This window comes from Amphiura filiformis, chromosome 20 (assembly GCF_039555335.1).
Source record: "Amphiura filiformis chromosome 20, Afil_fr2py, whole genome shotgun sequence".
Classification (NCBI taxonomy): Eukaryota; Metazoa; Echinodermata; class Ophiuroidea; order Amphilepidida; family Amphiuridae; genus Amphiura; species Amphiura filiformis.
The window spans coordinates 18160593-18171373 of record NC_092647.1 but is presented as its reverse complement, the minus strand read 5'-3'; the positions used below and the strand labels follow the sequence as shown (position 1 = coordinate 18171373).

The 10781-nt window shown below is 38.9% G+C and overlaps 1 long non-coding RNA gene across 1 annotated transcript; it reads left to right on the top strand.

Moving 5' to 3' along the window:
- Nucleotides 1-15: 15 nt before the first annotated feature.
- Nucleotides 16-10766, top strand: LOC140141841 (uncharacterized). The gene is made up of 3 exons (XR_011857468.1): nucleotides 16-184; nucleotides 7998-8067; nucleotides 10279-10766. It is a non-coding gene; the product is annotated as an uncharacterized lncRNA (long non-coding RNA).
- Nucleotides 10767-10781: the final 15 nt, after the last annotated feature.

Sequence of the window (10781 nt, the reverse complement as noted above, 5' to 3'; positions counted from 1 at the left end):
TCGTGATTACGGAAAATGGACTCTGTGCCCTGGCACTTTTGCACTGTTTCCCGAAATGTAAATATTGACATCCCTTCCAAAATTGAAGATGATATCTTGATAGCAGACAATAAAGATGACCTAGGGTCATTTACCCAGACATCTAGAAATAAAACTGCAGAGTCAAGTGACGGTGACGTTAAGGGTAAGCTTAGAAAATTGTTATTTTGTGAGTGTCGGTACCAATGTTTTGCTATTTTAGTAAACACACGTAAGCTTTTCGCATGCTAAATTTATACATTACATGATATAGTGTTACCCTGAGTAAAGATAGTCACTTGTGCTGAGCATCAAATTGGTCACTTATCGCTCACTGTTCAAAATGTGACATCTACACCAATTACAGTCCCCGAAACTGTCTACTTTTAGCCGACCTCAATTCCGAAACATTTAGTGATAGTTAAAAATGCGATCCCCAACCCTTTGGTTACCTTTGGGCCAATTTGTCGAAATCTCCGGAGTCTCCGTGTCTGAAATTCCCGGTACAAACATCGAAAATGTCGCAATTCTCAGTTCCGGGTGATGATACTATATCCGCATCGCTGTTTTCATACATGAATATATGCATATCTCTGACCCCTGTAAGGTCAAAAACGTGGCGTTGATTTCAACCAATCCGATCCACCGTTTAATAAGCAGCTTGATACTGACGTTATATCTGAGGTGACCAGGAGGCAGGAGCTACCATTTTGGTAAACTGAACTCGACTCGTGCGTTCTTTTGGTTCACATAAATCGAACAAAATTTTCAATAACGGGTAATAGTATGATTTCAATTTTTATTAATGAAGTTACTTGTAGTTTTGAGGAATGACAAAGTTGTTTTTGGAAACTTAGATGTTTGTTTCAACTGATGATGTAGGATCGCAAGGTGAGTGAATTCGTGAAGAGATTTGCTTGTTTGAGTGATAGTAGGATACGGGATGTAGGCTAGTCCTCTGTGTTTGACCGGCTCCGACGTCTCAATTCACGACGTCTCAATTCGTACCTGCTAACCAGACAGCAATACTGCGTATTGCTGTATGGAACCAGATATAATATAGTGTCAGACTAGCATGCTAGGGCCGGGACTTGTCTTGGTGATAGTCAGTCATTTATCTTTTGGTCGTTATATGACTATCATTTGAGGACTGAGTTGTTATGATTATAATATATCTTCCAACTTGGTCAGGAGCAAAATTTCAGACAATAGCTGGGGATTAGTGGGGCAGACTGAGGTTATTGAATCCTTTCAATCTCATGACCACTGAAGCATAGTCAAGTCTGCCAAGGACACTCGGCACGAATTGGAAGACCATGTCAACTCTCGACAAAAGAATGCATGTATGTCAAAGGTCATACGACACCACTTTGGTGTTTGTTATGCTCCTCGAAATTAGTAAAAGTAAAAGTCTATCATCTGTTGTCTTGGTAAGTACTAGCAGAATACAGAACTTGCTCTGGATCTGGGCTCTGCCTCTGGCTATCAGAAAATAATGACGCACTCTTCCCCTACCCTGGTCCAGAACAGAACTAGAGCCTAGAGGGGCGAGGCTGGAACTGTGGGGTGGTGAAATTTTCCCAATGAGTTGGCGGTGGGGGCTTGATTTCATTACGTCGTCCATGCCTGGGCCCAGATGTTATTTGGCGATTTCTCGGTCGAAACGAGGTGCGAGGAACGAGCTCCGAGTTGAGACCGAAAATCCCAAATAACATCTGGGCCCATGGACGACGCATGTAAATGGGGTATGGGTATGTGCGGCGGTCAAGGGTCCCTTTTTCAGGCTCCCCGGCAGTTCTTTAAGACCCACATTTGGATCATGCTCCAGTTCTTTGAGCCTCAAACTCTGGCAATTGTAGCTCTTGGGCCAAAATTAGGAATGATTTTGGGATTTTTTAGCTCCAAAGCCTATAATTTGGTACACCCATCGAATGTGTGTCATCGGCCCAGTCATCGGCCCTCAGACACACACACACAGGCATAGAGTTCTGCAGCAGCATGTTTTGTTGACATTAAATACTGTTTACTTCATTTGACAGTTAACTAATCCATAAATTTGACAACTCAAATACAAAGAATATCAGTTGGCAATCTTAATGTTATGCAAACAAGTTTACAACACTGTCATTAGTGTCAGTCTTACAATGAGTAGAAAATTACTGAGTCATGCAATTCAAGTAGTCCTATTGATTATCTCAAGTGGCCTGCTGCAATTGACCAGAGATGAACTGTATGATTTTCCTGTTATTTTGTAATAACAAACCCATGTTTTCCTTGATTTTGGTATGAAAATGAGCAAATAGAATTTAATATCTTGTCAATTTGGAGTTATTAAGGGCAACTAAGACTGATATTAGGTAAGTTTTATCTGTTTGGAATCTGTATTTCCTGTTCTGATGGAATTAATGCAATGTAAACAAACCCAACCATGGCTGATATGGACATTGTGTAGTGCTTTTCAGTACCCTGTTTTCCATGGGTGACTGTAGGAACCCATGGATTCGATCCATGTAATAATTTGGCCCAATTTTAGCTCACAAGACCCACCAAAAATGTTGAAATTTCAGTTCATCAAGCCCCTATTTTTCCCAAAATCAGTTAGTTCCCAAAGTTTGGTGCGGAGCGCCGCACATTCCTACCAAAATTTCAGTTGAGTGCCCCCCCCCCCCGGGCCGAGCGGTTAACATGTTATGGGGCATTGTGCTGCGCCGCGAGATTACGATCGTCGAGGGTTTGAGCCCTTGGCTTGGGCTTGACTAAGGTGAGAATTCCCTTCCCCTCCCAAAATGTACAGAAATTCTACAATCATGACAATTGTGTTCAGTTACTGTACATAATAAAATTGTAGAATTTCTTCTCATACACCGTAATTAATAGTATCATAGCATGTGCAGATATTAAATTGAATACGTCTCGTGCATGCGCATACATGGTTCGGAAGTCACTTTAAATATTAGCCATTGCATGGTTGGTCCCGTGTACAGGAATAGTCAAAGTTCACCCAAACCCTGTACACTGCAAAAACAAGTTTAAGGGGGTACTACACCCCTGCCCAATATTGTGCCTATTTGTGATATAATAAAAGCAGTGACCTGCTCCCACAAAACCAGACATAAGTCAATAATTTTGAAAATTGAGTTTTTGATGTCATCACTTAGTAGAGGTCTTCAGCTTTCATTTGATACCAAAATTATGTTTCTGGGACATGTGGTCCTCAATCTAGGGTCTTTCAACGAGAAGGGGGGAAGTGACACATAAAAAAAAGGCAAATTAATGCAAGAAAAATGGCTTTAAAGTTGTAAAATGGCATGTTTAAGGACTTGGGTTGGCTCAGAAAATGCTAGATTTGGGTGTTTTAGACTAATGGAATATGTTGTTTTCAATTGTAGGTTTAAGTAAACATATTAAGGAATCAAAAAATAATAAAAACTGAAAAAAAAATCTGCAAGGTTTTTCACCCCTTTCCCTTTGACTCGCTGTATCTCAAAATGGCTGATTGCAACTTAATATGGCGGGGTTTCGTCATCTGAGCGGGTCACATATATCCAGGGTTCAATTTAACTGGTGTCATGGAGCAAAATGCTCCCCCCATTCACCCCGGGTCTACACCTCATCAAATATTGATTGTTATAATTGAAGACGGAGATAACTTGCATCTGACATCACTGTCAATCAAATTCCTGATGATCCTCGATTGGTTAATAGCGCGTAAAAGGAAGGTTGATTTATCTGGTGCGGATCGGAGAAAAGGAATAGCACAAAATGGCAAAAAAATATGTAGGCCTACTTTTACAAGGCAAAAAGCAACTTTTCTAGGCATTGTTGACATGGTGCCGTCGTGAAAGAAAGTTCCTACTATAAAGACCTAACTTTTGAGATGGTTTGTATGTTTGAAGGGAATAATGAAGGTGCAAAATTAACAATAAGACGCCCGGTTTTATTGCCGCGTTCAGCAACTCACTCATATCTTCACGACACTTGTAAACAAACTGTGCTCGAGTTTGATTGACAGATGACGTCAGACACAAACTAGTCTTTTTATCTCTCTCTTCAATTTTAAAATTGAATAAAAGTGCAATTTCGCCGTGATATTTTATCTCCAGTCGCTATGACAATTTTTCTCATTTCCGTGTCAGTTTTGGTCCGAAACATGGTCAGAAACCGCTGCAAAAACATGCGCAAAGTCTGTAAATCTGTAGCAAATTTTTAATGTGTTGTTAATGCTAAGCTAAAACACATGCTGCCACAAATAATACAAAAAAGGTTATGATTTGAATTTTTGTCTTTAAAATTGCTTTTATTCATCGTAACAATAATACCGTATTTAAGTCAAATAAACGCCCTGGGGCGTTACATTTTCCCAAAGGGGCGTTTATTCAAGGTCAATTATAGAAACGATAAAAACGCTAAAATGATGAAATATGAACTAGAAACACTGACTTCTGGCTCACTTCCAGGCTTCCAATCCAGATTTTCGCCAATTATTGACGCTATTATCGACCATGTAGGGAACTTGGTAAGCTTACTACACAAGATGACATGGAAATATCGGCATTTTTGAAACATCTTGGTTGAAAAAAAAAAAAGGGGTGGGCGTTTATTTGAGGGGGGCGACTATTTGACGAAATACGGTACGGTACTTACAAAGGAAACAAAAATTGACTTGTTGAGTTGCTGTTCATATCCGTTGTGAATGGGGACATTATACCCTATATTCAATTTTAAATGTCTTCATTCACAAACAACTGCCACCTGTGTCTTCAAGTTCAAACAAAGAATATAAATTCAACAGAACCTCCTTATGGGCGTATTACACCAAATCACTGCAATGGTGATGAGTTCCGGTTAAAAGTATATGGCTACTGGAGACAATGTGGTGTCCTTGGGGACCATGTTCTTCGTGAGGTTGGCATGTTTTGATTTAAATGAAAGATGCTTACCTAATAATGACTAAAATAGATATGAAATTATACAAATCGATTTCACAAGAAAAGTGGGCCCTGTCCGAATTACTGCTAACGGAAAAAGTTTTAATGCTAGTTTTGGCGTTGAAACTGAATGTAAAGTTCCCCAAAATTGAAGCTTAAATGAAATATCAGTCCTTAATTAATACAGGGATGCCGTTAAAAAGTGAAAAATATTGTTACGCCTGGTAGAAAATGCCGTTTAAAAAAGTTGATTTTTATGTGCATTTCAATGGAGAAGTTATTTGGTGGTTTACGCCCTTATGCTCATTTAGTGGGAGCCATCAATCTAGCAAGTCATTTTGTGTGTGTGTGCAAGTGTCATGTGGTGATGTAAGATATTACATCATGCACAGGACATGTATGTAGCCATACAACAAAATATGTGGTTTGAGAAAATGGTATCTGCACACAAACTGCCTAAAATATTATTACACCAGAGAGATTTCTTGGGAAAATTAAACCAGATTTTTTTTGCTTTATTTTGATAGATAGAATACAGACAACTAATTTTGCTGATTCTATTTTAGGCATGTGTGTTGTGTTGGGTACATGTACAGTGCTCCAAGGGCTATTTAAAGGCTGTTTCCCCCAAATAGCTCTTAAAATTAAATTATGGGGGCAATTTTATTTTTAATAGAAGTACGGTTGCCCCTGAATGGAAAAAAAATTTGAGGCTTGTGGCTCACAGTAAACAGGGATTTAAGGTATTTAGCCCCTAAAATCCTGAAATTAGTCCCTGAAAGTTGAATTACGGGGGCATTTTTTTTTTCAAAAGTAGATCCCAAAATTCAAACTGCGTTTTGTTGACATGACATTCAATGTAAATGTAAAGCAAAATTATATGAATTCTGGAAGTACTTTTCTGAGGCTTTTAATACATGTATGTACAAGTCTACATGTAAGCCTTGCTACCAATAGTTTCCATTCCAATGATATTCTCTGTCAGGAATCAGGATGCGTTTTGGTGTCAGGTGACAATATGTACTATCACAAACCAGTGCCTCGCCATACTCCTGATAATAGCCACACTATATAGATCAGTTGTTCCTGTTTGGCATTACGAAAACAAAACTGCTTTCAAGGCGAGTGGGATGGCAGGAACTATATTTTTCCAGTTTTGATCATTTGACTAAAAAACTGTGCAGTGTATTGATTGGAAATGAGCAAGCCAATAAATATTTCCATAGGTCATGCGGTTCTTGAGTTTAGGCAAAAAATATATCAAATCAAAACTTTTGGGTATTTTCCTCCTCCGAGAAAAATCATGTCCATGGTGCAGAAATTAAATGACACCCCATACAGGGTGTCCCAGAATGATTTGTACCGTGTTTGCAAAAATAACTAAAAATAGAAGACGGGCAGTGTATCTATTTTTGATAGCAGCATTATAATGTTGGACATGTCTCCTACTTATTCTGTTAATTTCAGCACGCTACCTTTATTTGTTTTGGCGTGGCATGCAATAATGTAAAATCGATGAAAAAGCGACTCGCATACCTTTGAAAATGGCACGATGCGATTAAATGAAGAACGTGGGATGTTTGGCACAGCATTTCGACGACAAGTACTGTTGGGGTTGCACCTTAAAGCTTACCGGACAGCTGCAATGTTCACTCTAGTTCTTACAGTCTTACGAGCACCTGAAGCTTCACTCTGCCGATTCCTGACAGTTCCGTGCTCGTCAAAATTCTTTACGTTATACACTATTGTCTACTGAATCTTCTTTGCGTCTCAACATAGCTGCCGGTTTGCCAGTAAGTTTTGAAAGAAATCCACGCTGCTGTACAGTAAATTGAGGAGCTGTCTTTTCTGTACCACAACCAGTTCGATCTCTGCAAGCATTTCAAATGACATGGACCTCACACCACAATAACTCTTTTTAAAACTACCGCCAAAGAGAGAATGGGATTAGGCCACAAATTCTTAATTCCATATAATGATTGCTTCGTAACATCATAAATAATAGATAGATATCGGCTATTTAGTGGAAATATGAACAGGGCACAACTAAAATACCTGCATAACTTTTTCCAAATAACTTTGTGCTGAACAGGTAGTAATGTTACAGATTTTCAAAATAGGTTGCGTTGTCAAAACTTAGAATTCACCATTTTTACGCAATCTTCTATAACTTCTACTAGAAACGTCCAATTTTTAAAGTCTAAAAAATCTGAGAAAGCTAAATATATGTAGAACTTAAAATGCAAAACAATATGACCATTCAACATGCCCTTTATACCTAAAAAATTCCATCTCTCCCGGTACAGATCATTCTGGGACACCCTGTATATGAAGCCTTGGGATCTTCTTTTTAGAATCTGTTACATTCTTCTTGTGTGTCAGCTTTATTTGTCTCAATAATTGAGTGCAAACACTAAATCATGCTGCCTTCCAACCTGCTTTTAAAGGTAGACTAGGTATTGTTGGTCGAAGCAGCCAAAAAAGCGATTGTCATTATCAATATATTATTGAAAAGTAACTCTTTGATGTTTTGCAAAAATTAATTCTACAAATCATATAGGCCTACTTTGAAAACTTGCTTGATTTATTGTTGCTAATGAGTTATGTACGTTTTACAAAAGTGTTGTTATTTCAGCCCTCTTTACAAGATAACTCAAGAACCATATGACCTACAAAAGTATATCTGTGATATTTGAATTCTTCTACACACTCGCTATGAAATGATCAATTATGCAATTTTTGCCAAATCTCACTAACATTAGCAAGATGTTGTGAACTACGAAATCGCAACAGGTTAAAATAGCTGCTAACCTTATGTATATCATACATACATGAACATGTAAAACTAGAATTATCAATTATAAAGACTTCTTTGAAGCTAGTTTGACACATGATAATAATAAAATTTATTATTTCAAAATGATTGGGTGAAATCAGTTCCTTCCCTGGAAATTTGGCATTTGGAAAGGAACTTGGGAATAATATACTGTACCCTACACAGCGTACCCCATGTGTGCAATTTTTATCTTGTTTGTTTTGTTGTTTTTTCAGGGTCACCTGTCTGTGTTCACATGAATTGATGTGGTTAGTACATCGTAGATAGCATATGATTTGTCTACAGGTATGTAATATTAGGGGAGGGGGGCACTTGCATGTAAGGTGCTATGGGTATGTGCAGCTGCCACAGTTACATGTAAGAGTCCCATGTTTCCGGTACTCCAGCAGTACCTAAGACCCAGAGAAGATTTATAAGCAGTCCCATGATACTACTGAAACATTCGGGTACTTGAGAACCAGTCTAGTAATCACGAAGTTTCACACTATTTTTCACTGTTGATTCCCGTTCCAGAGTCGCGATTTTCAAACACTCAAAATATGTCCAAAACTTGGGTCGATAAGTGTTTTGAGATGATCACTGAAAAGAATATCGGTACCCTGTAGTATATCGGTAGTCTGATATTACAAGAAATCATATACTAAAAGTAAAAATTCCAATTGAATGAACACACTACAGCTGCCAACAGCTGTACGTACGTGATGCAACCACTATCGTATGTCGCGCATTTCAAAGAACAACGCGAACGCACAACCATGTATACAATAATGAAAATGCTAACCAATCATGAGTGAGTCGGCAAGTTTGGATTCACTTCCGCGTTTACGCACTCGCCAGCCTTCATCACACAGTGTACGCATAGAATCATCACGCTGTTGACAGCCGTGTTTGATTCAATTGAAATTTCTAGTAGACTGGTTCTCAAGTACCTCGGATGTTTCACTAGTATTATGCAGTGGCGTGCGCAGCACATTGAAAGTGGGGGGGGGGCAGGTTGTTCAGTTCCCCCGAATGGAGTGTGATTAGGAGTTTAAGGTGCGGGCGAAATCAGCCATTTTGGGGGAAATCAGTCAGAATGACCAACAAAAGTGGGGGGCCTGTGCCCCCTGCCCCCCTTTGCGCACGCCACTGGTATTATGAGACCGCCTATAAATCTTCTCTGCCTAAGACATACTGTTTGGGATCATCATGATCATGCTCCAGTTGTTTATTTTCAGTTTCATTTAAATTCACAAAATTGTAAATCTTTAGCTCATGTTAAGAATTTTCTTAGCTCCACAACCTATAATTTAGCCCAAATTTAGTTTACTAGACCTAAAAAATATATTGATATTACTTTCAGAAGCCCCTATTTGCCGGAAAATCAGTTCTCAGTCCTAAAACTAGAGCACTGCACACCCCTACCAAAATGAAAAGTTAAGTGCCCCCAAGGGTGTCTAAGTTTACACGTTTCATGTTTAACCGACCGTAAAATGCACTATCCGTTTAGGAAAATCACTAACCGTTTAAACGTAAAAAAAAGTTTTCGAAAGTTTTTTTCGACTGGACCTACCGTATTGTGTGTAATAAACGCCCCAGAGGTGTTGTATTTTTCCTAAAGGGGGCGCTTTTATTGGAAATGAATTGAAAAAAAGTGAAAAAAACCTTTAAAATCAGGTTAAATTTCCCGATGGTGCTCCTGTAGAAAGGAGGGATTTACACAAGTACCTAATAATGGCGGCGCCCACAGAACAGCGTGTTAATGATATTTTCGTGGTAAATACAACAAATTTACACCTGTAAGTACATTATCAAGCAATAATCTGGTGAAATTCTACCATAATTAGGCAATGAAATGGATGGAAGTTTGAGTTGTAGTACTAGGTTTTGTCCATGCAATTGAATTTAGTGATCGTCAATGACAGGACTGATGCAAGCTTACTCAAAGTCAAACAATATGGCATGGAAATGTTTGCATTTTGTCAATTTTTCATTGAAAAATTGAAAACTTTGAAAAAAAATTACTATTTATTATTTTTTTTTTTTAAAGATTTTTTTTTACATACGTTTACACAGTTAACCGACGGATTGTGGTCCGTTTAAGCGGTTAGACAAATAACCGTTAATTTACACCCCTAGCCCCCCCCCCCATCCTGGGTAAATGTTGTGTATACATGTATTAATGGAGCAGTGCATGAATATCGCAAAAACATTAAGGTACCAGTTATGTTCACCCCTGTCCTAAAAAAAGATAAATATGTCAAAATTAAAACAAGCAGCCAATTCATGTACCTGTACTATTATCTGATTTAAGACCTCATTTTGTTGAAAAAACCACCAAATCAATAGGGCATGCAATGGAACAAACTGCAACTTTTGAATTGACATCATTTACATGCCTTCGTGTACAAACATCATGCAGAGATATTTTTCACCATTCCCCTCTTTACCAATCTTGTAGAATATGAAATTTTGTACTCAACCTAACACATTTTATGGGTTTTTTTACCTTGACAGTAATTTGCCATGCCCACAAATGGAGAGAGATTGCCAAAGCTGTACAACTCAAATAGTAATCGTACCAATCCTCGGCTTCGACGTGACTCGCTGAGTAACCACAAGTCGCTGACCACCAGTCGTGACTCGCTGAGTAACCACAAGTCGCTGACCACCAGTCGTGACTCGCTGAATCATCGCAGTACAGAGAGTGCATCCAACTTTGGACAGCGAAGCACAGGTCGAATTGGTCATCGTAGAATCGATGTAAACAGACGACCTGTGGAGTCAAAACTCCCAATAAATAATAACAATTCCAACAGAAGTAATAACGGTGTGTCCAGGTCGATGGAAGGCAATGGCTCGGAGCGGAACTGGGACTCGGAGGGCGGGAGGCCAAAGTCTCCGCAACGGGAACCTCCACCACGTCCTACCAAAAAGACTGGGTTTAAGAGACTGCTGCAAAGGCCATCCTTTGATGGTTTGATGCCTTTTCAAAGAGCACCAAGAGGCGGAGCTACTGA